The 25,776-nt window shown below is 42.1% G+C and overlaps 1 protein-coding gene across 4 annotated transcripts in view; it reads right to left on the bottom strand.

The window, feature by feature from the left end:
- PLEKHG1 (pleckstrin homology and RhoGEF domain containing G1) overlaps positions 1-25,776 on the bottom strand; it is a 243,742-nt gene that overhangs the window by 112,674 nt on the left and 105,292 nt on the right. Inside the window, exon 1 of one of the 4 annotated variants that reach the window (XM_063707951.1) lies at positions 7,974-8,187. The exons of the other annotated variants lie outside the window; for them this stretch is intronic. The gene's annotated coding sequence lies outside the window, so the exon portion shown is untranslated. Of the gene's footprint in view, positions 1-7,973; positions 8,188-25,776 lie in introns of those variants that run through there. 4 annotated transcript variants of the gene reach the window in all.

Below are 25,776 nucleotides of genomic sequence, written 5' to 3'. Positions count from 1 at the left end.
CAAGGCTGTGGTAAGCCATGATTGTGCCACTGCACTCCAGCCTGGGTGGCAAAGTGAGACCTTGACTCTAAATAAATAAACAAACAAACAAACACAGTCAGTCTGAATTGAGATGTAAGATACACACCAGATTTCAGTAACTTAGTATAAAACTAAAAACATGAAATAAAATACCTCTAATAATTTTTATATTTGTGTATTGAAATAATATTTTGGATTAGGTTAAATATCTCACTGAGATTATTTTCACTGGTTTCATTTTACTTTTTTTTCTTTTTTGAGACAGAGTTTTGCTCTTGTTGCCCAGGCTGGAGTGCAATGGTGCAATCTCGGCTCACTGCAACCTCCGCCTCCTGGGTTCAAGCAATTCTCCTGCCTCAGCCTCCCGAGTAGCTGGGATTACAGGTGCCCGCCACCACGCCTGGCTAATTTTTGTACTTTTAGTAGAGATAGGGTTTCACCATGTTGGCCAGGCTGGTCTCGAACTCCTGACCTCATGATCTACCTGCCTTGGCCTCCCAAAGTGCTGGGATTACAGGTGTGAGCCACTGAGCCCGGCCTACTTTTTTTATTTTAAATTTATTTTTATTTTTATTTTTTGAAACAGGGTCTCACTTTGTCACCCAGGCTGGAGTGCAGTGGCACAATCATGGCTCACTCCTGGGTTCAAGCCATCCTCCCACCTCAGCCTCCTGAATAGCTGGGACCACGCCACCATACCAAGCTAATTTTATGTTTAATTTTTGTAGAGATGAAGTCTTTCTATGTTGCCCAGGCTGGTCTTGAACTCCTGGGCTCAAGTGATCCTCCCATCTTGGCCTCCCAAAGTGCTGAGATTATAGGTGTAAGCCACTGCCCCGGCATCATTTTACTTTTTTATATTGTTGCTACTAGAAAATAAAAAATTACATAAGTAGTTCATATATATTTTAGTCAGACAATGCTGATCTAGAAGTCTTTGATATAATTACATTATTCTTGAAGATTTAAATTTACCTCTTTATCAATCTTTGTTCAAATAACAGTGAATGCAGAGATACATACAACTCAAAGTTTGCATTTTTGTTTTTTACTCCACTTATTAATGCACAATATTGTTAAAAATTAGCAAAAATAGAGTTGGGAGGTCATCTCTGTGTAGCAGATACTGGGCTGATTTTCCATGACAAACTGAAACATCCAGATAAAAATCTGTAGGGCAAGAAAGCTTTTTCATTTGCCTTGAGTGAAAGATGTTAGCAGGTTGTATTATCATTTGGGTAAGTTGCTGCTTTTCTTCTCATAACTTCTGTCTATTCCAAAATCCCAAGCACAGGGCTAATAATGTAAGAATTTCTGGGAATTTCTGGCCAAACCTTGCTAATGGCTTATATCAGGTATGTCTTTTGACCCTAAAATAAGCTGGTTCCACCCACTTAGAGGATTGTGATCAATCTCACCTTTGGTAAACCTGGAGGTGGTGGGGGTGGAAGTATCCATAGAGGAACCTTAGAGACTTACTGAGTCTCACAATGGGAAGCACTGGTTAGCCTAAAAGCCAACCAAATAAAATATTCTTTTTTTTGTGTGTGCCATCCTTAATAAAAGGAAAAGATGCCTAGACAGCTTCTATGTAGCTAGGCTTTCATACTTTTTACTTCATGACAAATCCCTCTAATTTTTTCTGGGTGAAAAAACTGGAATTCCATGGCTTTTCTTTCTTTGCTCTTCCAACTTCCATTATTTTAATTGCTCTCTTTTGGAATATCACTGCCAGAATCAAAAGCAATGCTTCTTGGCTCTGGTTTCTTAGGCTGATTTAGGTTTCATGCAGAACGTTCCATGGCTTCCTGTGACCATATTTACATGGAGAAGGGGGACATCTGATGGGTCCTACAACCTACAACTCCCAAGGAGAAACTTAGGAGGCAAGACAGAAATTCTACTCATAGCAGGGATTGAGGGGTGATCAGGGTTTCCAAATTCTGCTCATTGCTATTCTAGACATCAAATACCTAGTCTGAGTTCCTTGGCAGGACAACCATGGAAATCAAGAGAATGTGCTGTGTTCAGTACCAATGAGTAGCTGAAATTATGTAGTTCCTTATTACACCTCCTGTGAATTACTCAAAGAGGGGAGGCCACAGAAAGACTAAAGTATACAGAAATAGTTACTCTACCAGTTAGTGATGTTCATTTAATATACAGCGCAGTTTTGTTAGAGCCTCAACGTTGTGAACAACTGACTTAACGCTTTAAAAAATGTTTAAGAGTCCAAGTTAAAAAATATACATTTATATATTTCAAAGATGACACTAGGTATTTGAGGAGCATCTTTTATTCCCTCACAGCAATATGGATTTTCACTTCTTGGTTTTCTAAACTATCAACTTGATTCCTGTTTAATGGTAGGGCCAGGACTATAATTCCTCATGTTCTCTAGTGTTCAGCACGTTCAATTCACAGAACATGATTTTCATATTTATTTGTAGTTATTTGGTGATGAAGGAACCAAGGAGTTAAAAAAAAATCTTGTTACCCTGTTAATTTCTTAGTTTTACCATGTAAATCTATTAGTTTTTAACCAAGGTTAAACAAGTTTTAAACAAGGTACTACAATTACACAAGATGTTAATGTTAGGGGAAGCTGGATGAAAGACATATGGGAACTTTGCACCATCTTTGCAACTTTTTTATACATTTAAAAAATTTTCAAAATAAATAGCTCAAAAATGTTTTAAATTAAAAAATGTATTTTATTGGGGTATGATTAAATAGAAAAAGTTATACATATTTAATGTATAAAACTTGAATTTGGAGATAAGTATACACGTGAAACTATCACCACAATCTATACCATGAACATAGCCATCACCTCCAAAAGTTTTCTTATGCCTCTTTATTATTATTAAACATTTTACAATAACAACACTTAAGATCTACCTCCTTAGCAGTATTTTAAGTATACAATATAGTATTGTTAGCTATAGGCACTATGCTGTGCAGATTTTTGGACTTACTCATCTTGCATAGCTGAAAATTTGTATCCTTTCACTATTACCTCCCTGTTTCTCCCTCTCCCCACTCCCTGGCAAGCACCACTCTAGTCTTTTCTTGTATGAGTTTGATTATTTTACATTCTTCGTAAGAGTGGTGTCAGGTAGCATCTGCCCTTCTATGTCCAGTTCATTTCACTTAGAACAATAGCCTCCAGGTTCATCCATCTTGTCACAAGTGGCAGGATTTCCTTCTTTTTTTATGGTCAGATAATTTTCCCATTATGTGTATGTGCCACATGTTCTTATATCACATGCAAAAAGAATAAAAATGAACCCTTATCTTATAGTATACACAAACATAAACTCAAAATACATTAAGACCTAAAAATATGACTAGAAACCATAAAGCCTCTAAGAAAAAAAAAAAAAAGAAAAAAGAAAAAACACAGGGGAGAAAAGCTTCATGACATTGGTCTTGGCAATGATTTTTTGGATATGACACCAAAAGCACAGGCAACAATAGCAAAAAGCAAAAACAGACAAGTGAGACTACATCAAACTAGAAAGCTTCTGCACAGCAAAGGAAATCATCAACTGAGCAAGGAGATAACCTACAGAATGGGAGAAAATATTTGCAAACCACGCATCCAACAAGGCGTTAAAGCACATATTTGTACAAGAAGATCAAGAATGAGAAAAGATATTTTGCAAAAATATTTTCATTCAAACAGGAGGTGAGGGGTTGAACAAAGAGAAACAAAGATTCCTTCAAGCTGTAAAGTCAGATACTACTCAGATAATTTACCGATTGATTCCTATATTAATTGCTGTGGTATGAATGTCTGTGCCCTTCTCAAAATTCATATGTTGAAACTTACTCACCAAGGTGATGGTATTAGGAGGGGGGGCTGTTGGGAGATGATTAGGTCATGAGGGCTCTACCCTCATGAATGAGATTAGTGCCCTTATAAAAGAGGACAGAGGGAGCTTGTTTGCTCCTTCTGCCATGTGAGGACACACAGGAGGGCACCATCTAGGAGGAACAGGCCCTCACCAGACACACAATCTGTTGGCGCCTTGATCTTGGACTTCCCACTCTCCGGAACTGTGAGCAATCAATTTCTGTTCCTTGTAAGTTACCCAGTTTAAGCTATTTTGTTACAGCAGCATAAATGGACTAAGACACTAGTCAATGGAAACTAAGAGGTATAATGGCTACCTCAGTTGAGTAGGGATTAAGCAGCTACTTAAGGCAGCTAATGCATTAGATAAATTGCCTTAGCTAAGGGGTGTCTCTGGACCAGTCTGGTGAAAAAGAACCTAAAGAAATTCCCTAGGCCAGGCGCGGTGGCTCATGCCTATAATCCTGGCACTTTGGAAGGCAGAGGCAGGTGAATCGCCTGAGGTCAGGAGTTTGAGACCAGCCTGGCCAACATGATGAAACCCCCGTCTCTACTAAAAATACAAAAATTAGCCAGGCATAGTGGCAGGTGCATATAATCCTAGCTACTTGGGAGGCTGAGGCAGGAGAATCACTTGAACCTGGGGAGCGGAGGTTGCAGTGAGCCGAGATCACACCACTTCACTCCAGCCTAGATGACAGACTGAAACTCCATCTCAAAAAAAAAAAGAAAAGAAAAAAGAAAAGAAAGAAATTCCCTAAAGGCTTTTTATGCAAATGCACCTGTTTTTACTTTTGTTGTATGCTTTTTTTGTGTGTGGTGACTTAGTGTGGGGGATGAAGGAAATTATTTGGGGCACCCAAAACCATCCATTGTGTTACCACTTAGAGAGGGACTGTTAGTTGTCTACCAAAATCCACTCTACCCTTTTCTTTAGTGATGGAGTTTTCACTGAGCACATTTCCCAGCCTCCTCTGCCTTTAGATATTGGCCATGTGGTCAAGTTCTCACCAGTAGAAACGATATATGCCCCTTTGGGAGTCTATTTCTCAAGACATTAGATTTTATTACTCCACATTCTTTCCTCTTCATGCTGGAACCCAGATGTGGCAGAAACCTTGCCTCCACTCTAAGAAGGATACCAGTGCCCTAGGGTATGGCAGAGCACAAAGACAGGCAAAACCTTGCAGTCACTGGTGCTAGACATGCCCTGAGGCACCACATTTAAAAGTCTGGTTATCCTGACTCTGCCACACCACAGAAACCACATGATGAGACCGCAGTGATACACAGAGGGATGCCCAAGGAACCCTGGCTGTTACAGCCCCTGCTGTGTTTCCAGCCAAGACATTGGACATGTGGATGAGAAGCCTTTCAGATGACCCCAGCCCTGTCATGTCTGAGTGCAATTTTATGACGGTCCCCAAGCCAGAATCACCTAGCACAGCCTTTCCTGAATTCTTGCCTCACAGAAACCTTGAGCAATTATAAATGTTTGTTGTTTCAAGCCATTAGGTTCCAGTGTGATTGGTTAAGCAATAAGAGATAACCCAAACAGTCTCTATTATAACAGGTGAGCCTTATTATGATACAGCTGCTACAATTCTATGTCAAAATTACCCTTAAAAAGCCCCCATAACCAACCTCAATGCTCTTTCATGTGCCTCATTACTTTTTGAAAACTGTATAGATGGGAAAAAAAAAGCAGAGATTATATAACATCATGCTCAAAGTTGAACTATGAATCAGAGACTAGATTTTCTAACTTCTAGTCCATCCTTCCTTGTACTCATAAAATAGTAGGGTAGAAAAGGAACTTAGAGATCAGGAAATGAAGGACTCAACATAAGCTGCTTGTCTAAAGCACATGGTACCATATGCCAAAAGGGACTACACAGTGTGTGGCTATGTGTGCACAGGAATGCATATATCCACAACCCTCTGTATAAACACATTTCAGAGAACCAACCGGAAATTAAATTATGTCCTAATACTCCCTTTTGGTCAGAGGATTTGCATGTTTGCCCTGGCTCTGCACCCCCTGGGTTTATACTGATCTTTGCATCTCTGGTTTCCTTGTATGTGAGGCAGCTGGACTAGGTGACTTTTCCAAGTCTCATCCAACCTTTGGGCCATGACTCCAATCCTGAAAACCCAGCAAACCACTGGCTGTCACGACTGCATGGCCTCTTCCCAGCTGGAGGCACAGCACAAGCAGTGGCCCTCTAATAGCAGTTTCTTCTACATCCTACGAATGCCAGGTCTTGGATGATGAAAAACTGTGTATCACCGAGTTTTTCAAAGGCTAAAAAAATCTCTATTTGTAATTTAGATTAAATAATAATCTATGCTCCAGCTTTGCTTTGAACAGTACCTTCCTGTTAGTGTAAAATTATCAGTCTCAAGGCAGTAACTAAACAATGATGGTTATATATACAAGCTCCATCTGTATGGAACACACTCAGTTCCAAAACATCCCTGCACAGCTGGGAGGGAGGCACCAAGAGAAATAACATTTTCTTAAAGAAAAAGGAGGAGGAAGAAGAGGCAAATTCCAAGTGACTAACAACAGCACTCCGAACAAATAAATCCATCCATGAAGTACATTAGACATGTTCTTTTAAAAAAGGAGGAAGAGGCAGGGCGCAGTGGCTCACGCCTGTAATCCCAGCACTTTGGGAGCCCAAGGCGGGCGGATCACAAGGTCAGGAGTTTGAGACCAGCCTGGCTAACACGGTGAAACCCCGTCTCTACTAAAAATACAAAAATTAGCCGGGCATGGTGGCACGTGCCTGTAATCCCAGCTACTCAGGAAACTATGGCAGGAGAATCGCTTGAACCCAGGAAGTGGAGGTTGCAGTGAGCCAAGATCGTGCCACTGCACTGCAGCCTGGGTGACAGAGCGAGACTCAGTCTCAAAAAAAAAAAAAAAAAAAAGAAAGAAAGAAAGAAAAGAAAAAGAAAAGGAGGCAGAGAAATTAAAGTGACTAGTAACAGAGATCCAAGTAAATAAAGCCATTTAGAAGGTACAATGTAAAATGTTTAGATGTCATGTCTTCTCAAATCTTTAAAAGTATAGAAAATGGTCATAATATACAATGAGTAAAATGGGTAGTTTAAAAAACATATAATACGATCCTAATTTTGAATTTAAAATGTGCCTTCTTTATTGTCTACATAAGAAATAGATTGAAGGAATATATAATAAAATGTTAACATCGGTTTTACTGAGTAGAACGAATAATTTTGTTCCTTTCATATTTCTCTGTAAATATCTCTTTTCTTCAATAGCTGTATTACTTTTATAATCTGAAAAAGTTATTTAAGGAAATTAAAATCACAATGTCAATTGGTGTCAGATATCTAAATATTTTAAATTAAAATAATTTTTATATTCAATATGTGATTAAGGAATGCTGAATATAAATATCTTTCAAAATGCATCATTAAATTCAAATAATGAAGCCAAATGAAATCGGATTCCAATGGACAACAGCATTGAATACAATCCACGCCTCCTTTGCCCCAATCATTGTTCCTCACAAAAGTGTTTCCTACCAAGAAACACTCAAAATGGAAACTGCATTTTCTTAGGCAACTTTGGTTGCCACTAGACTCAGACTAAACTTCATCACTGCAGTTGCTAAGCATACATTTGCAAACATTTATTTTGTTCCTCCAACTTTGACTGCATATGAACCTCAAAAAGAAAGCATATGAAAATGTTGGGCATTCGGCGCGTGACAACTGAGGATTTCAGAGTTCTCCCCAGAGTCAGATACATCAGCTCTCTAGATATTTCAACCTCACTTTAAGGAAAGAGCAAAATCAGAGGAAACTAAGACAAAAACTATTGAAGACAGGCTGCAGTTCAGATGGAGGGGGAGAAAAAAATCATCTTCTAGACTTCAGTCTATCGCATTTGTAACAGAGAGTTTTCCTTGATCCAGCCAAGCTTCCGTCCCTGCACACTTGTGAAGAAAGCCCCCCCTGCGACCCCTTCTCACCTCGGTGGACCTCTCTGGCTGCTCCCAGAGGGAAGGAGCGTTTGTTCCCGCATCCTTTCTTTGGGGACACTCACATTAGCACCTACCTCTGCTCCACTCAGGCTTAAGCACATCGTCTGCCTTCAGCTGATGCAGTGACCTCAGTCAGGTAAAAGAAACAGCCTTTGCTAGTCTGTGCAGCGCCTTCCGTAGAAATATTGCATGAGTCAGCTTTTATCTCCCAAACCCAACACACAAAGGCTTTACAAAAACCTGATTTGCAACTTTCTCTCTGCCTTTTTCCCCCTAGTGTGCAGACCACAGACTTCAGCATCACTAAGAGCCTTAAATGAAACATGACATCATTCAATTGAGAAACAGGACAATAGACACCACTGTGGGTAACTCGAAAATGCACACTTCACTGAGCAACACCCTACCACTTCCATTCTTTTGTGAACATCAAATACAACCCACACTCGCCCAAAGCTGCTGGGTTTCACCTTCCTGGCTCTGGCCACAGTTCTCATTAAACTCCATAAAATAAGCAAGATCTTTGGAGCTCTGAAATTTTTAAGTTCACTTCCTGAATCATGGGCTTGTTTCAAAGTAAAGGGACACATCTTTTCACTTTCAAAGTAAACGGACACATCCTTAAACTGAAGTTTTAAAATGCAGGTTGGGGTGGGGGTGGGGTGTGAATAACAACCAGTGGAAGGCAGTTTGGATAATTAGTTTCTGTTAACAAGACACTTGATAGAATTTTAGGTGAACAAAGTTTAAGGAGAAAACATTTAAGGCTGACATTTAAAAAACATTTAAAAAACGTATCTGAAGACAAATACCTAAAATTGATATGTACATGCATTTCTTTGGAGAACAGTTAAGTTCTGTGATTTTATATTCATAAATACTAAGTAGTAAAGACAGAATGATCTAGTATTCGTACAATACTTTAGTAAGTGAGATCTTCCAATTATTTTGGGTTTTTGATTTCTCTAAGACCACCAGTCCTTCTTAAAATGCTATATCTATTTTTATAGAAAGATTCAGAAGGCGTATATTTGACAAAGATCTTGAGTTCTTTAAACGAAGGTCTCCAGAAGTACAAAAATGCTACTGAAAACTGATACCACTGCACTGTGGAACTAAAATTCAAAATATGGATTATGTCTTTGCATAGACATCTAAAACTGAACTATTTCAAAGGATGAAAACCCTTTAAATAGAAGTTCCATTTAAAGCATTCATTTGTGGTTATGGAAAACACCATTAGCAGATCATTCTTAACATAGCTATTTCTGTCATGCCTATTAAGTGATTTTAAACTAACAACATAATAGGATAATTTGTTTTAATGCTGATTTCCTTTCAAATCAGGCTGAACCTACACATGGCTATTTAAATAAGTGATTTTTAAAGGAAATAGTTCAGAAGACAACTTGTTGGAATTTCTCACAAAATTCACCAGTTTGATGGAAATCAGTAAATCCAGCATGCTGAGAAGGCAGTTTGAGAGGCCGGGTCCTCCCTGGGCTGTGGAGACTCTTCATCCTCTATTCTGGCCTCCACAGCAACCCCTGTGGCTGCCCACATCATGTATGTGTCTCCCATACCAGTGCCTAAGCAGGGCTCTTCCTTCCTGCTCAACGAAGAGCCAGCTCACATCAAGCTCCCATTCGATCTGCTACAACCACTCTAACCCACAGCTCTTTCCATTACTTTAACAGCTGTTTATTACACTTAGAGTAAGGATCATGTGGTCTCATATTTAATCGTTTTCTAAGTGTCTCACTCCTACCCTGCATGGTAGCTGTTGGGGGCAGGGGACCTTCCTATACCATAGATTTGATAGTCTCGAGGCAGACACAAAGCTCCAAACTCTTAGATGGGATAAAATACACAGAGGCTCTAGGCTTCCTAATGACTCATCCATCGTGCACAGCCTCACTCAGATCACAACACAGCTACTTTTAACTTCCAATAAAATTACATTGTACTTGGATTTTTTTTTTTTTTGCTTTTTGCCAAGAAACATGTTTCTAAAGTGCTATTTCTGAGAGATGCCATGTATGTTACACGTAAACAAAGACAGCAAAGTTGCTGTGTGTGTGGATGGCGGGCAGTTTGCTAAGCTTACCCACCAGAAAAGTGACAGTCCTGAAGGACAGCTTTGAAGTGACAGTGGGGGCCATATTGGGTCGTATGGGACAGTCATTTATTAGTTCATCCACGGTTTCTGCTTTAGCAAAATCATCAACTTGTGTAAGTAAAGACCTCTCCTATAACTTGCAAATAAGTGAAACCACCTAAACTGCATCTACAAATATCAAAGATTTAAAGTATGTTGAATTTCATTTTTTAAATATTAAGCTTTTTCAGAGCAGGGAATCCACACACACACACAAACACTTTTTTTTTTTTTTTTGCCTTTATATTGATCCTAGTACCAAGTATTTGCTTGAATAAATTAACCAATGGATAGCGCATGAGGCCTGGGGAGGGATAATACATTCACATACTAGCAGGAAGGAAAAGAAAAGGGAAGAAAGGCCAGGCGCGGTGGCCTATAATCCCAGCACTTTGGGAAGCCGAGGCAGGTGGATCACGAGGTCAGAAGTTCGAGACTAGCCTGACCAACATGGTGAAACCTTGTCTCTACTAAAAATACAAAAATTAGCCAGACGTGGTGGTGCATGCCTATAATCCCAGCTACTCGGGAGGCTGAGGCAGGAGAATCACTTGAACCAGGGAGGTGGAGGTTGTAGTGAGCCGAGATCATACCTCTGCACTCCAGTCTGGGTGACAGAGTGACACTCTGTCTCAAAAAAAAAAAAAAAAAAAAGTAAAGGGAAGAAACACCTCCATTTATTGAGCAATAGTCCGGGTTCTTTCACACCTGAGAGCAGAGGTGCCTTCTACACTTCAGTATTTTCTTAAGACCCTGGTTTCTCCCCATTTAGCTCTGCAATGGTTCTGCGTTCCAGTGCTCCCCACCACATATTCCACATGCTGGACACACTGAACCGTTAACATTTCTTGGAGGTGTGCTGCTGGTTTGCCACCAGACTTTTATTCATGCAGGGAAAATGAACAATCTTAAGACACACAAAAGGCACAGATGCTGGTATCCTTGCCACTTTTTGCTGTATAATTTATTTGCCCATACTAACACTGGGTGAAAAGATTATTTTTGCTCAGCAACATTTAATTTTTTATTTAATTAATTTATTTTTTTGAGACAGAATCTCGCTCTGTCACCCAGCCTGGATGCAGTGTCACTATCTCGGCCTACTGCAACCTGTGCCTCCCAGGTTCAAGGGATCCTGCCACCTCAGCCTCCTGAGTAGCTGGGACTACAGGTGTGCACCACCACACCCAGCTAATTTTTTTTGTATTTTTAGTACAGACAGGGTTTCCCCATATTGTCGAGGTGGGTCTCCAACTCCTGATCTCAGGTGATCTGCCCTCCTTGGCCTCCCAAAGTGCTGGGATTACAGGTGTGAGCCACAGTGCCTAGCCCAAAATGTCTTTTTAAATGATAGAGTGGCCACAGATAAAATGCACACGCGTGCCTTGTTAGGTGATAAAGATACCCTTACTGGAAAGCAGCTTTGTTTACTCCCTGCAAGCACGGGTTACACAACCAGGAAGTTCGCATTCCATTCCCACTGTCCCCACCTGGAGTGGGGAATCAAGGCGCAGAAGAGCAGCACCCACAGGACGTAACTATAGCAACCAGAACACAAACCAGCCAGCAAGGAGGTGCAGGTGGCCTTCTGGCCTAATTGAAGGAAGACCAGAAAGTCCCTGCCACTTAAAAAAATCCCTTCCCAGGCCAGGCGTGGTGGGTCATGTCTGTAATTCCAGCACTTTGGGAGGCTGAGATGGAAGGAAGGATCACTTGAGGCCAGAAGTTCGAGACCAGAGTGAGCAACTTAATGAGACTCCATCTCTACAAAAAAGACAAAATTTAGGCCAGGTGTGGTGGCTCATGCCTATAATCCCAGCACTTTGGGAGGCTGAGGTGGGCGGATTACTTGAGGTCAGAAGTTCAAGACCAGCCTACCCAACATGGTAAAACTCAGAATCTACTAAAAAAAAAAAATACAAAAATTAGCCAGGTGTGGTGGCACATGTCTGTAGTTCCAGCTATTTGGGAGGCTGAGGCAGGGGAATCATTTGAACCTGGAAGGCAGAGGCTGCAGTGAGCCAAAACTGCACCACTGCACTCCAGCCTGGGCAACAGAGTAAGAGTCTGTCTTAAAAAAATAAATCAATAAATGAATACAAAACTTAGCTGGGCAGGGTGGTGTATGTCCATAGTACTAGTTACCTGGGAGGCTGAGGTCGGAGGATGGCTTGAGCCCAGGAGTTTGAGACTGCAGTGAGCTAGGATCGCACCACTGCACTCCAGCCTGGGTGACAGAGCAAGAGCCTGTCTCAAACAAAAACAAAAAATCCCTTCCCAGAAGTCTGCCATAGGGCCTGGAATTCCAAATCTTTTTGGTTTAAGGTAAAAGTTGTCAGTTAAAACCCTGATCTCCTCTGGGAAGGGCGAAGGAGCCACTGCCACAGTAGTGTGAATTAGCTTCACCATCCTTCCAAGGAACTATCCAGGTTTTCTGGGAATGAGACCACAATGGGGCTGTCTAGGAGGGCTGGGGTGGGGATGAGGGCAGGAAGCACAGACAACACACACATCTAGGGACTCAGCAAGGCCTGAGCTAGTTGAGGCACCTTGCTGAACTGTGCAGCCAGGCAACAGCTCAAAAAGCTGGGCAAGGAAGGAGGAAAGGGCGGCCCAGAGACAGGAAGACGGATGGGCAAAGGCATGCAGACATTTTTGGGTTCAAGGAAATATTTTGCTTCATATAATCAACATTGGATAAGGCAGGTTTAGAAAATAATCTTAGACTTTCATATGCAAAGGTTCTAGAAGTGAGAAGGGGTATTTGAAAACACAAATAGTATTTTACACAAGGAGCGTAACAATTTAAACCCTGGAGGAGGTGTGGCCTGCTTATCTTGTAATTTAAGATCTTGCCATTGTGGAACATTTTTCAGGGAAAATGGTAAAACCAACCATTTTTGGAAGCACAGGCCATTGACAAAAGACTCTTAATGTATTTTTAGTCTATTAGAAGTTTTTTCTTTGAAAGAACAAGGCATGCGGTCACATTTTCTATGAGCACATGACAGCATAAATGTGAAGGGCCGGGCATGGTGGCTCACGCTTATAATCCCAGCACTTTGGGAGGCTGAGCAGGTGGATCACCTGAGGTCAGGAGTTCGAGACGAGCCTACATGGCAAAACCCTGTCTCTCCTAAAAATACAAAACAATTAGCTGGGCGTGGTGGCGCACACCTGTAATCCCAGTTACTCGGGAGACTGAGGCAGGAGAATCACTTGAACTCAGGCGGCAGAAGTTGCAGTGAGCCGAGATCATGCCATTGCACTCCAGCCTGGGCCACAGAGCAAGATTCCGTCTCAAAAAAAAAAAAAAAAGAAAAAAAAAATAGTGATGAACATTAAAGTCAATTGCACGCCAAAAGGTGTCATACATCCGCACTGAAGTCCCTCAGAAGAACACACTGACCTTCCTCCTGTAAATAAGAGCTAATGTACTAACACCGTTCTGCATTGCAGCTGCTGTGATTTATTAAAAATCTATACACATTCTTCCAGACTGTCTACTCTAAACCTGGAAAATATCACCAACTACGAATTCCACCTTGCCATTGTTATACAAACCAAACTACATACTTGTTCAAACAAACAAAAAAGCTAACTTCTTTTTTTAAAAAAAATTATTTCTAAAGGCCTTTTTTCAAAGTGAAATAATTTTAGTGGCAAGTGAGTTTGTTTTCACAAATTTAAAAAATACCTGTCAGTAGGCCAGGCATGGTGGCTCATGCCTGTAATTCTACCACTTTGGGAGGCTGAGGTGGGTGGATCATTTGGGGCCAGGAGTTCGAGACCAGCCTGGCCAACATTCTCTACTAAAAACACAAAAAATTAGCTGGGCAATGGTGGTGCACGCCTGTAGTCCCAGCTACTTGGGAGGCTGAGGCACGAGAATCGCTTGAACCTGGGAGGTGGAGGTTGCAGTGAGCTGAGATGGCACCACTGCACTCCAGCCTGGGCAACAGAGTGAGACTGTGTCTCAAAAAAAAAAAAAAAAAAAAAAAAAAAAAAAAAAAAAATTCTGTCAGCAAAAGACATAGGTCTACAGCAGACAAAAGCACTCAAGTATAGAAGAAATTAAATGAACCCATTTTTCGTTAGTCCTGGGGTACTGAATCTAACAATAGAAACCAAACTAGAAATACTAAATAGTTACCAGGACTTCAATCATCCAACTGAAAATGTAGTTTCTCAGCCCCTACTGAACTAAATGTCAGTATTGAGGCATGGTCCTAAGAATTTTAGAAAACAAATGAACAAATAAAGCCTATTATTCACCACACTGTTGTGCATGGCCTGCCTTTCCCTTGCAACCAAGTTATGATTTGACATCTCCATCAGTCGGCCATGACATGAACTGAGATGGCCTTGAAGGGCACACGTTCCAGACTCTAAAATCTTGCTGTTTCAAGCATTCCTCCCTGGGTTCATTTTTCTGCTTCTGTGACAATCATTAGCTCAATTTGTCACTCAGTTCTTTGATTAGGATACTTGGTTTTTATTTCCCAGAGACAATACAATCAAGTCTTAGTTATTTTTGAACAATTTTTAGATATCAAGCAAGCAAATATGTTGCAAAAAGCCTCTTGCTTTCGATAATCTATCAGTCCCATCTCTAAGGACACCATCGGAGGACTCGCTGTGCTCAGCACAATGAACTAATTATCCCTGGAAGAATGCAGTCGGCTTCCAGACACATTTTTCTCCAGGAGATAACACACATCTAATCCATTCATAAGTAAAGGCATTCAACACAATCTATACTTTTGAAACACTCTAAAAAATGTACTGGAAGAAAAGGCTTGGGTGCTCTGTTGAAATCTTACAGCAGTATGTATTTTCCAAAATACCAATTAAAACAAGATTCTCTTATAGTTTCAGAGTAACAGCCATTGAGACTTAAATCACCTTTATGGAGGCTTGCAAAGGAATTTCTCATCCTGGCAGAGGAGAGAGGCAAACTCCAGTTGCTAGCCTTTCCTCCTCTTTTCTGGACACAAACCCACAGCTGCAATGGAATGAAGGGGAGGGCTCAGCTCAACCTTGCCAACTGCCCCCCACCCCTTCCCATAGACCCAGGGGTAGTAGGTTGAGAGAGACAATTCTCAAGAGCAGCAGAGGAGGGAGTGTAGCTTGCAGGGGAGACACAGAGAAGCTTCTGGAAGCAAACAGGAATCAATCTCCGAACTGGCTCAAACTCCCACACCTGACCCCCAGCAATTACCATCCTTGAGGTCATCACAATCAGTCTTCTTCCCCCACTCCTAAGGCTACGTTCAACGTCATAAGGTTGACAGCTTAACCTCTAAGACATAAGACCTGTGAGCAAATGATTTATCTCAGGGGAGCCCATATGCTTTCTAGAACTGAAGTGGGTGGTTTGCGCTGATATTCACTTGGTCTCCTGTACCAAGTCATGGGAACAATCCCACTGACGGAGATATTTATAAAGGCCAAATATAGATTCCACCCCAGGAAATCAGAACTCACTTCTCTCTAAATGAGTTGAGATGACTTACTACTTTCCAGGATTTTTTTTTTCAACTAAAGAAGGCAATGAAGGCCACTGACCTTAGTATATCAGTATTACAATGGCCTTAAATACCCCTCTGTTGCCACAAAGTTCTGAACTTCGAGGCACACAGCAACATCCTGCTGATCTTTCTTCCTTCACAAAACCTTCTCACCACTTGAACTGGCAATCACCGCTTACTCACCCTCATGTACCAGGACCTACTGAACGTCAGGCCCCATGCTGGGCGCAGTGAATGGACATGGGCTTTAAGTTTCAAACAAAAAATGACAAGTATGATGAGTGCTGTGAAGCAGCGTGGGATGTTGCCGATGTAAACTACCAACAATTGTATACATAACCATTTGCACTATTTTCCTAAATTCTCTTTCCCCTTAGTTTCAAACTGTCCTTCAATTAAAATTAAAAGTGGATAGCAACTTTATGTTGACAGTAAAATCAAGCTACATTAGGCTGCCTTCACTCATGGTTCACTTTCTAATCTTAGAGAATAAGCCCAGTCGGACTCATCTTTCATCTTATGTTTAATTACTTGGTATCCAAGCTGACAGCCAAATTTGCTGAAAGTTTTTGAGAGTCTAAACACTTGCCTAATTCCCAGTTCCCACAGAGGTACATGAAGTAACTTGTTTATGTTAACAGAACAAAGGAAATGAAAGAGAGCTCTCTGTTCCACTGCAGGTTGAATCGGAATTAGGTCAAGAAACAAGTGTAACCAAACTTATTTCTGTTTATTCTGAATAAACATTACTGAATCCTTTACAAGTAAATGAAAGAAGAGAAAAAGGAGGAGGAAGAAGCTAAAACATGAAGACTGGTGGTTTGATCTCTACACTTTCTTTAATGAATATGTATTATTTGTGTGGTTAAAATATAAGAAGAACAGAATGAATTTACATGGCAGGTCTTGTTCCTGCCACACCCCCAGCCCAATCTTTCCCAGTCTTGCTTTGTCTGAAGGTCTGCACACTCCGCTCCCTGCCTGGCTGCCTTCCAGGTAGGTTTGGCTAGAGGCACCAATAGTTTGAAGCAGGAAGAGAGGGAAATAGGGGCATTTCCTCCACTCCCTCATTGATTTGGGGCAGCTCCTCCATGGTTCCAGCCTTTCTTGTGCTCCCTTAACTCTATGTTGTCCCCGATCCCTTAGGGATCCCTATAGATTGTCCCAAAAGCAGTGGCTAAGGCTTCCCACTGTTGTCGTCTCTCTTTGCTTCACATACACCCTTTGTTTGAACCAGCTGAGCTAATTCAGTTTCTTGCCAGGTCCCCGGCTGACGCAATGTCACACTAACTCCAGAATCATTGGTCTAAAATGGTGATAGCAGTTTGACTTCATATGCGGTCAGAATATTGGCCTAAGTTTTTCACACAGTGATACAATGCCAAATTTTAGCCCCGTTTTGACTTATGGCCTGCTTGATCCAGGTCAATGAAATAAATACTTAATTAGAGCCTATCTTATACCAGAAAAATATTGTGAATTTGATATCTGCTGATATATTCAATTACTTAATATTTATTGAGCAGCTACTATGTTCCAGGCACTGTCTTGGGCACTAAAGACACAAGAGTGAACAAAACAGATAAACACCCCTGCCTTTATGACACTTATTTTCTAGGGGGAGCTGCATGGACTAAAAAGAATCCTATGATAACAGCATGTCAACATTGCAAAGATACTCTGGGGCTTTCTAATCCAGTGTTTCAATTAACTTACAACATCTCACCAAGTGTGTCCGGTATCTGCTTAGATACTGTTAGTTACCAGACATCCCATCCCTGCACAAATCATCGATCATACCCTGGAGTTCTTTAAAGACCACTTTAGGAAAATACAAGAGAAATCACACTTCACCTCCATTTTGTAGTTCCTTAATTATTTGAGCTGTCCTATCAGTTTCCCATATGTATTTGCATCTTTGTTCAACTACTGATGGAATAACTAACCGAAGGGATTCCTGGAGGCAGTGTTCAGTGACGGGGGAGCGGTGCAGAGAGGTCAAAGGAGAGAGCTGCCCCTTGTGGCTGTGGGGCACATGGGGTAGAGCGGACTTAACACTGTCACCACCCTGTGATCACCTTCTCCTTGTATGTCAAGAACATGCTTTCCTACTGCTTCCACCAAAGTGGCTTCAGAATTTTAAGTCCTCATGCCAACTTACTATTAAAAAATGTTAAAAAGACATAATTTTTGGAGAACATCCTCTGGGAAATAAATGTTCTCCCCACTCCTCCCCAGTCAGACTTTTAGGTACGTCAACATCGCTGTGTCCTCAAAAGGCACAGAGTTTGGCCAGGCAGACACACTGAAGGATCATCTGAACAGGTGACTGATGACTGTGTGACGTGCACACTGGACTGGGAAGGCACAGGCACTATGGAAACGTGTAAAGGGGACCAGGCCTAGTTTGGGGTGGTCTGGGAAGGTTTCCCTGAGGGAGGGATGTGTGGACTGACATCTGAAGGTTGAGAAGAGGTCAACCAGGGGAAACCAGCCAAAGAGAAAAGACCATCCAGGCTGCTTTACTTCCCACTGGCATAGACTGCTGGTGTACCTGGCATTATATCCGCAGAGAACAGCCAACCTAGATTTTTTTTTCCTGGGCAATCTTGTTTGCAAATATATTGTTACATACCACAATTAATAACTATGTTTACTGCAACAATGCCCCTTTATTAAAGTAGGTACTACTTTCCTTCTCCACTCTGGGGTAATGCCATCCCCTCACCTGCATGTATCAGTCTTCTCTAGTCTCACCTTTTCTTTCTCCTCCAGACAGTGGGCAGAGCTGCTTGGGCGGTAACCATGACTCTGTTCTTGCCTCATCGCTTGGACTGGGTCCCTAAAAGGTGTGGTTATAGTAAATCACAATGTAAACTTCCCTGCCCAGCATTTCCATCTGGGTATTATCAGATTAAAATGAACATCAAAGGAGCCCTAAAAGAAGGGGTCACAAAAGGACAGACTGACGGCTGGGGGCAGTGGTCAGGCCACTGTTTGTCTGGCTACTTCCAGGGGCCTTAAGAACTGACCATGTGCATTTGAGCCTTGAGTATTTCCCAGGATCAGCTGGATACCTTTCCTGGGGGACCCAAAACCAGGGACAACTGGCTGGTTGCCAGTATGGATCAGACATAAGATATCTGTTTAAGAGTCTCTACAAATTAGGGCATAACAAAATGGTAAACCTAATGAATTATGCTGCTCTAAGAGTTTTGAGGAATTATGTTTTCATAATGACTGTTGGTTATCAGCCTAGTAATTTAATAATAAAAACCATCCCCACCAGCCTGGGCAACAGAGTGAGACCCCATCTCTACAAAAAAATAAAAAAATTAGCTGGGTGTGGTGGCATGTGCCTGTGGTCCCAGCTACACGGGAGGCTGAGGTGGGAGGATCACTTGAGCCCAAGAGGTTGAGGCTGCAGTGAGCTGTGTTGTACCTTTGGAGTCCAGCCTGGGCAAAAGAACAAAACTGTCTCAAAAACAAACAAACAAACAAACAAACGAAAACACCATCCCCAAATTAATTTTGTTCAATCTAAACCATCACCTACGGCTCATGAAATGATGTGTGGAAAGGACACAAGATCTGAAGTTGAGGTGGGTAGAATCTCAGCTCTCCCAGACAATTTTATCTTCCTGGACAAGGCACTAACCTCTCTGTGATTCAAAATCCTTCTGGATTAGTAAAATGAGAACTCTGGAGTCTCTGACATTTAAGAAGACTTTCCAAATCTAAAAATCTAAGGTTCCATGATTTGGGGTGAGGGTCCCACCAATCCACTTTTTAACTCCATAGACTGTCTCTCTTGAGGCTCTCAGATAACTTTAGAATTGTAAAACATGGTCCCACCATTATGGTCAGATAACCACAGGTTGATGCAAAACCAGGAGCATGCGGCCTTTGTGCAGGAAAACCGCTTTTTATTCCCTGTAATTCCGTTTTTTTGTTTTTGTTTTTGTTTTTTAAGATGGAGTCTCGCTCTGTCGCCCAGGCTGGAGTGCAGTGGCGCAGTCTCGGCTCACTGAAACCTCCACCTCCTGGGTTCAAGTGATTCTCCTGCCTCAGCCTCCTAAGTAGCTGGGACTACAGGCTCCTGCCACCATGCCCGGCTAATGTTTTGTATTTTTAGTAGAGACAGGGTTTCACCGTGTTAGCCAGGATGGTCTTGATCTCCTGACCTTGTGATCCGTCCGCCTCGGCTTCCCAAAGTGTCGGGATTACAGGCATGAGCCACCGCACCCAGCCCTGTAATTCCTTCTGTGGCAGAATTTGTGAAAGATGTCTTAACTATTATCAATAAAAAACTCCCTGCAAAATTTTTCGACGACATCATCTGACAGTAAGCCAATGTCTAGCATCTAGGTCGTGCTTTTTACCTGTTCACTGACATCATCTCCACTTTCTGCAAAATTGCATTCTGGAAACCAGGTTATAAAGTAGATTATGAAACAGCTAATTTTACCACAGGGGTATTGTCATCATTTGTGGTTGCATCCCAAACAAGCACCTGCCATAAGATATCCCTGACATAGCAGTAGCACAGCAGCTGAGCTAACTGTACACCTGCAAAAATTATGCTCCTGTAATATATAGATAATATAAAGTACAGTTAGTTCTGAATTATTCAAGGAACTCTTATACCTTAAGTTTATATACAATTATGATTATTAGAACAAATTCACTGCAGTGAGATGTCCTGGATGAGCCTCCATAGAAATTGGGTGAGTGAGACTAGAAGGGTCTTTGTAGCTATCCCCTAACCCATTTACTTACTTTTATGGAATGACTGACTGATTTACAAGGGGCCTAAGGGGGGATCCTAGAAAAAGTATTCTAACAATATATAAAACTAGGATTCAGATATTTTCAGGCACATATCACAGATTCTATGTGGGGAATGAAGGTGGGGCTGGGGCTGAGATCTGATGGCAACAGAAGCCTTGGTGACCCTGGGAGAGAGAAGGGGAAGGAAGTCTGGTAGGACAAGTAGAATAAGCAGAAGGCCATTCTTCTGGTGAGAGGAAGTTCTGCTTTAGTATGTGGCAAGTACTCAGGCTGGCCTCACCTGGCCATTTGGACAGCCTGAGAATGACCTGAAAAAGAGACCGGGTGGCCGAAAAACCAAAACCAGGAGATGTAATATGCCAGGCAACTTGGCTGTGAGGTCCTTCTGTCTAACAGCAGGAAACACAAGAGGAGAGGAATCCTTTTCCCATAAGGAAAAGAACAGGGATTTCTTAGCAGCCTGGGGGTAGAGATTTGGGGGGCCCACTAGGAGAATTCCTACAGGGAGCTTGGGAATGCTGAATATCCGGGGCAGGGGCCCCTGGAAGGATCAGTACAGTGTGGGTGGAAGGGCAGTGACAGGTCAGGCAGAGGAAAGGGGAGCCAGGAGGTGCTGCCTGGGAGGTCCTGTCTTTATGTCTGTGTGAAGTGACAGCTGAGCTGGCCAAGTCTGATCTTTTAAAGTGACCTCACCTGTACCCACAGGGCTGGTAAGGCTTGATGGAGCTGAGGCTGATTAGACAGAGTGTGACCTGTGGACCTGTTGTTTGGTCAACACAGGGTTTAATTTCTTTGTATTGATGACCCAAGTTTAAACAATCAGGATACTCTGCATTAAAAAAACAGATTTTTGGGGGGCTTGGGGTTGGGGTGCCAAAAAATTAAAAAGGGATAAACATGAGTTAACACTAGTCTAATGCTGCTGCACAGCAGCAGTGGGTAGAGCTAAGCTTGCTCACGTCACCCTGGCTGTGCACTTCCCAGTGTGCCACAGTCCTCACCATCCCCTTTCATATTACACCTGTCCTCCGCCACTCCTTTATATGATCTGCCTGGCCCTTGAGGTGCATGACTCTGGATTATACACGTGGGCACATCCGGACACTGTACTGTATATTAGGTTACTAGTCCTAGAAATTACCAGACTATATGATCTGATAAGAACAATTTATTCCTCCCATGTGTAAGCTACATGAAAATGAAACACAGGCCTGGCATGGTGGCTCACACCTGTAATCCCAGCACTTTGGGAGGCTGAGGTAGGTGGATCATCTGAGGTCAGGAGTTCGAGACCAGCCTGGCCAACATGGCAAAACCCGTCTCTACTAAAAATATAAAAATTAGCCGGGCATGGTGGCATGCACCTGTAATCCCAGCTACTCGGGAGGTTGAGGCAGGAGAATCGCTTGAACCCGGGAGGCAAAGGTTGCAGGTAGCCGAGATTGTGCCACTGCACTCCAGCCCTGGTTGACAGAGCAAGACTCCATCTTAAAAAAAAAAGAAAAAAAAAAAAGAAAAAGACAAAGAAAAGAAAAAAAGAAAATGAAACATATGCTAGAAGACCAATCTTCCCATCATGGAAAAATTTGGTGAGGGGAGGGAAGAAGGTTTACAGTGGAGGGGTGGGGAAAAATTAATCACGGATCAGGAAATGTAAATTGTCTTTGCCATTTATCCTAATTAGCTCTTATTTTCATTTTTTTGGTCTCTTTATATTCAAAGTATCTTATCCTATCAGTTCTTTTGAAAACCTCCGTTTAAATAAAACATTAGAATTTGGTCAGGGTTTCTATGAAGGAATTAAGATAGAAGAAGAAATTAATTCTGCCAAACCAAACAGATAACTGGTGTCATAGTTCCTGTTTTCTTTTGTTTTTTTTTTGTTTGTTTTTTTGAGACAGAGTCTTGCTCTGTTGCCCTGGCTGGAGCAAAGTGGCATGATTACAGCTTACTGCAGCCTCAACCTCCCAGGCTCAGGTGATCCTCCTGCCTAAGCCTTCTGGGTAGTTGGGACCACAGGTGTGCACCACCATGCCTGGCTTATTTTTTAAATTATATGTGGAGATGGGGTTTCCCTATGTTGCCCAGCTGGTCTCAAACACCTGGGCTCAAGTGATCCTCCCAGCTTGGCCTCCCAAATTGCTGGGATTACAGGCATAAGCCACCGCACCATGCCTGGCATAGTTTTTGAAATTGACAACTTGATGGAACATCAAGACAAACCACAGCCCCCAAAGAATGACACACTGAGCTCGCTGGCGAGACTCGGGTTGCTAACATCTACCCACCCTTATGGAAGTACTGAAGTGAGGATTTGTTTACAAGCTCTTCTGAAAAATAAGACAAGATCTACTATAAATGCCAACATTTACGTATCACATCCTAATCTCATAAAACACTTGTTTTGTTGTACCTTTTTAGAAAATAATAGGACAGGAGTGAAGACTTAGAATTGGAGATTCTAGTCCCATCAGAATAAACAATGACTATAAAACTGGATCTACGGGCAAGGAAAAAAGAGGAATAACTTGGAAGAGCGTTTGTGCATTTTGACATTGATCATTTAAGACAGCACCTAGAGGCATTAGTTCATCAGCAGCATTTTTCCTAGAAAGGGGAAGCCCTACCCTGCATGCCATCCCAGTGTTTATTTCTTTCTGAACCCCAGAGATAAAACTTTTAACACACCGAGGCCTCCAAGAGGATTTGTAGACATACCCAAGTCTTTCTGAAGAAGAATCGCCTCTGATATGTGATATCTTCCCTCAGGAGCATGAGGAGGAGGGAGTGGGTGAGCGGGATAGAAAAACAAAACCAACCCTTTTCCCCTAATCCTCATGAGGAAGAAAAAGCAGAAGCTAAAAGCTTCCCCCAGGGAAAAAGCTACTCCAGACTGGAGGTGGATTGAGCAAGTCTAGTAACATGCTTAGTTTGCAAGGTCACGTGCTTGTTTCCAGCACACCTCCTGGCAGGCGGGGCGACTGGGCTCAGGGGACCCTGTGCGTGGGCAGTGGTGGCTGGAGAGGGGCAAGGGTTGAGTGGGACAGGTGGTCCCCGCCGCTTTCCATGTTTCTCTCTGGAAACCCCATGACAAAGACAGTGTCAGAGAATAGGGAATTCTTGTGCTTTTCTGCATGGATAAATCCCATCCCAGGATTTTATTTTTTAAAAGTTTCCCTGAAGATGAGATAAACCATTTACAGCTTATAAAAATGAGTATTCCGACGGCATATCTTTGAAATATGCTTTACATTTCATTCTTCTGCAGACACTTAGAGATTTTAATCTATTTAGACATTTTAATACATCAATTATCATAATGGTATCGTAAACCAAAAAACTGGTGATTGTTAGTACACACCCTAAACCATTATTTCTCCAGGTGTTACCTAACACCTCCTAAATTACTGCTATGGACTGAATTTTGTCCCCCCGCCCAAATACATATGTTGATGTTGAAGCCTTAACCCCCAAAGTGACTGTATTTGGAGACGAGCCCTTTAAGGAGGTGGAATTAAATGAGGTCATAAGGGTGGGGCTCTAGTCCAACAGGACTGGTGTCCCTATAGGAAGAGAAGGAAATACGAGAGATCTTGCTCTCTCTCTATGCAAAAGCCCATGTGAGAATACAGCCAGAAGGCAGCCGTCTGTAAGCCAGGAAGAAAGGCCTCACTGGACACCAACCCCACTAGCACCTTGATCTTGGACTTACGGCCACCAGGACTATGAGAAAATAAATGTCTGTCATTTAAGCCACCAGTCTGTGTTATTGTTATGGCAGTCCAAGCTGGCTAACAATCATCATCAGCAAGATTTTTAACAAGCAACCAGATTGCTGGGCCCTGCCCAAGAGCACAACATCAGAATTTTCAGGGACAGGGCCCAGGAATGGGCAAAGGTACCTGAACTCTTTGGGTGATGTAAGGTTGAGAACCAGTGCTCCACGGAGAGCTCAAGGCTGCCTGCAGCCCCTTACCCCACCCGCCTCAGCCTTCCCCTAGTCCATCATCCCAATGAAAAACGCTTTGATGGGATCAAGGATGACAGACTTCAAGGATTAGACTCTCCAAAGGAGAAATAAAGGATTGTGAATAGAACTAGGCAGGAATCATGCTGGGGTCCAGGGTGAGGTGTGTTGTAGGAAAAGCCCCTTTTGTCTCTGAGTTCAGAGGGGGCTTGTTCAGAAGGGACAAGAGGGGCCCTTGAGACCCGTGTGAAATGCTGCCAAACTCCATGGGAAGGAGACCAGAGGAAGGTTTATGTCTGAAGCCCAAGGTTAATGAAGAGTGCGTTTATGCTGACTATTCCCTGCCCTCAGAGGACAGCACCAGCAAACATCTCCCCCCTCACTCCAAAGAACCAACTAAGATTCATTCTCAACATGCTAACAGGTCAGTCGGACCATCAACCATTGAGGATACTTTCAACTCCGAAACTCAGCACCAATAGAAAGTTGTTATTTGCAATTGTTGCACTTTGAATCTTTTTGTAAGTCCTGATCTTCACCAGAGTGAAAGGCTCTACTATGTCAAACTGAAAAGACTTAAAATTAGTTCCATCGTCAGGGATAATAATATATAAACAAATTCAAAGGCACCAAGTACGTTCAACTATGTAAAAATGCCACATGAAATTCTGCAAGTTTTCAAAAATCAAGGTGCTAAACAGCAATCAAACACTATTTTAAAACAGCATTTTTATGGCTGCATAGTATTCCATGGTGTATATGTGCCACATTTTCTTAATCCAGTCTATCATTGTTGGACATTTGGGTTGGTTCCAAGTCTTTGCTATTGTGAATAATGCCGCAATAAACATACGTGTGCATGTGTCTTTATAGCAGCATGATTTATAGTCCTTTGGGTATATACCCAGTAATGGGATGGCTGGGTCAAATGGTATTTCTAGTTCTAGATCCCTGAGGAATCGCCACACTGACTTCCACAATGGTTGAACTAGTTTACAGTCCCACCAACAGTGTAAAAGTGTTCCTATTTCTCCACATCCTCTCCAGCACCTGTTGTTTCCTGACTTTTTAATGATTGCCATTCTAACTGGTGTGAGATGATATCTCATAGTGGTTTTGATTTGCATTTCTCTGACGGCCAGTGATGATGAGCATTTTTTCATGTGTTTTTTGGCTGCATAAATGTCTTCTTTTGAGAAGTGTCTGTTCATATCCTTCGCCCACTTTTTGATGGGGTTGTTTGTTTTTTTCTTGTAAATTTGTTTGAGTTCATTGTAGATTCTGGATATTAGCCCTTTGTCAGATGAGTAGGTTGCGAAAATTTTCTCCCATGTTATAGGTTGCCTGTTCACTCTGATGGTAGTTTCTTTTGCTGTGCAGAAGCTCTTTAGTTTAATTAGATCCCATTTGTCAATTTTGTCTTTTGTTGC

Source organism: Gorilla gorilla, chromosome 5 (genome assembly GCF_029281585.2).
Source record: "Gorilla gorilla gorilla isolate KB3781 chromosome 5, NHGRI_mGorGor1-v2.1_pri, whole genome shotgun sequence".
Lineage (NCBI taxonomy): Eukaryota > Metazoa > Chordata > Mammalia > Primates > Hominidae > Gorilla > Gorilla gorilla.
This window is presented reverse-complemented; position numbering and strand designations above follow the sequence as displayed.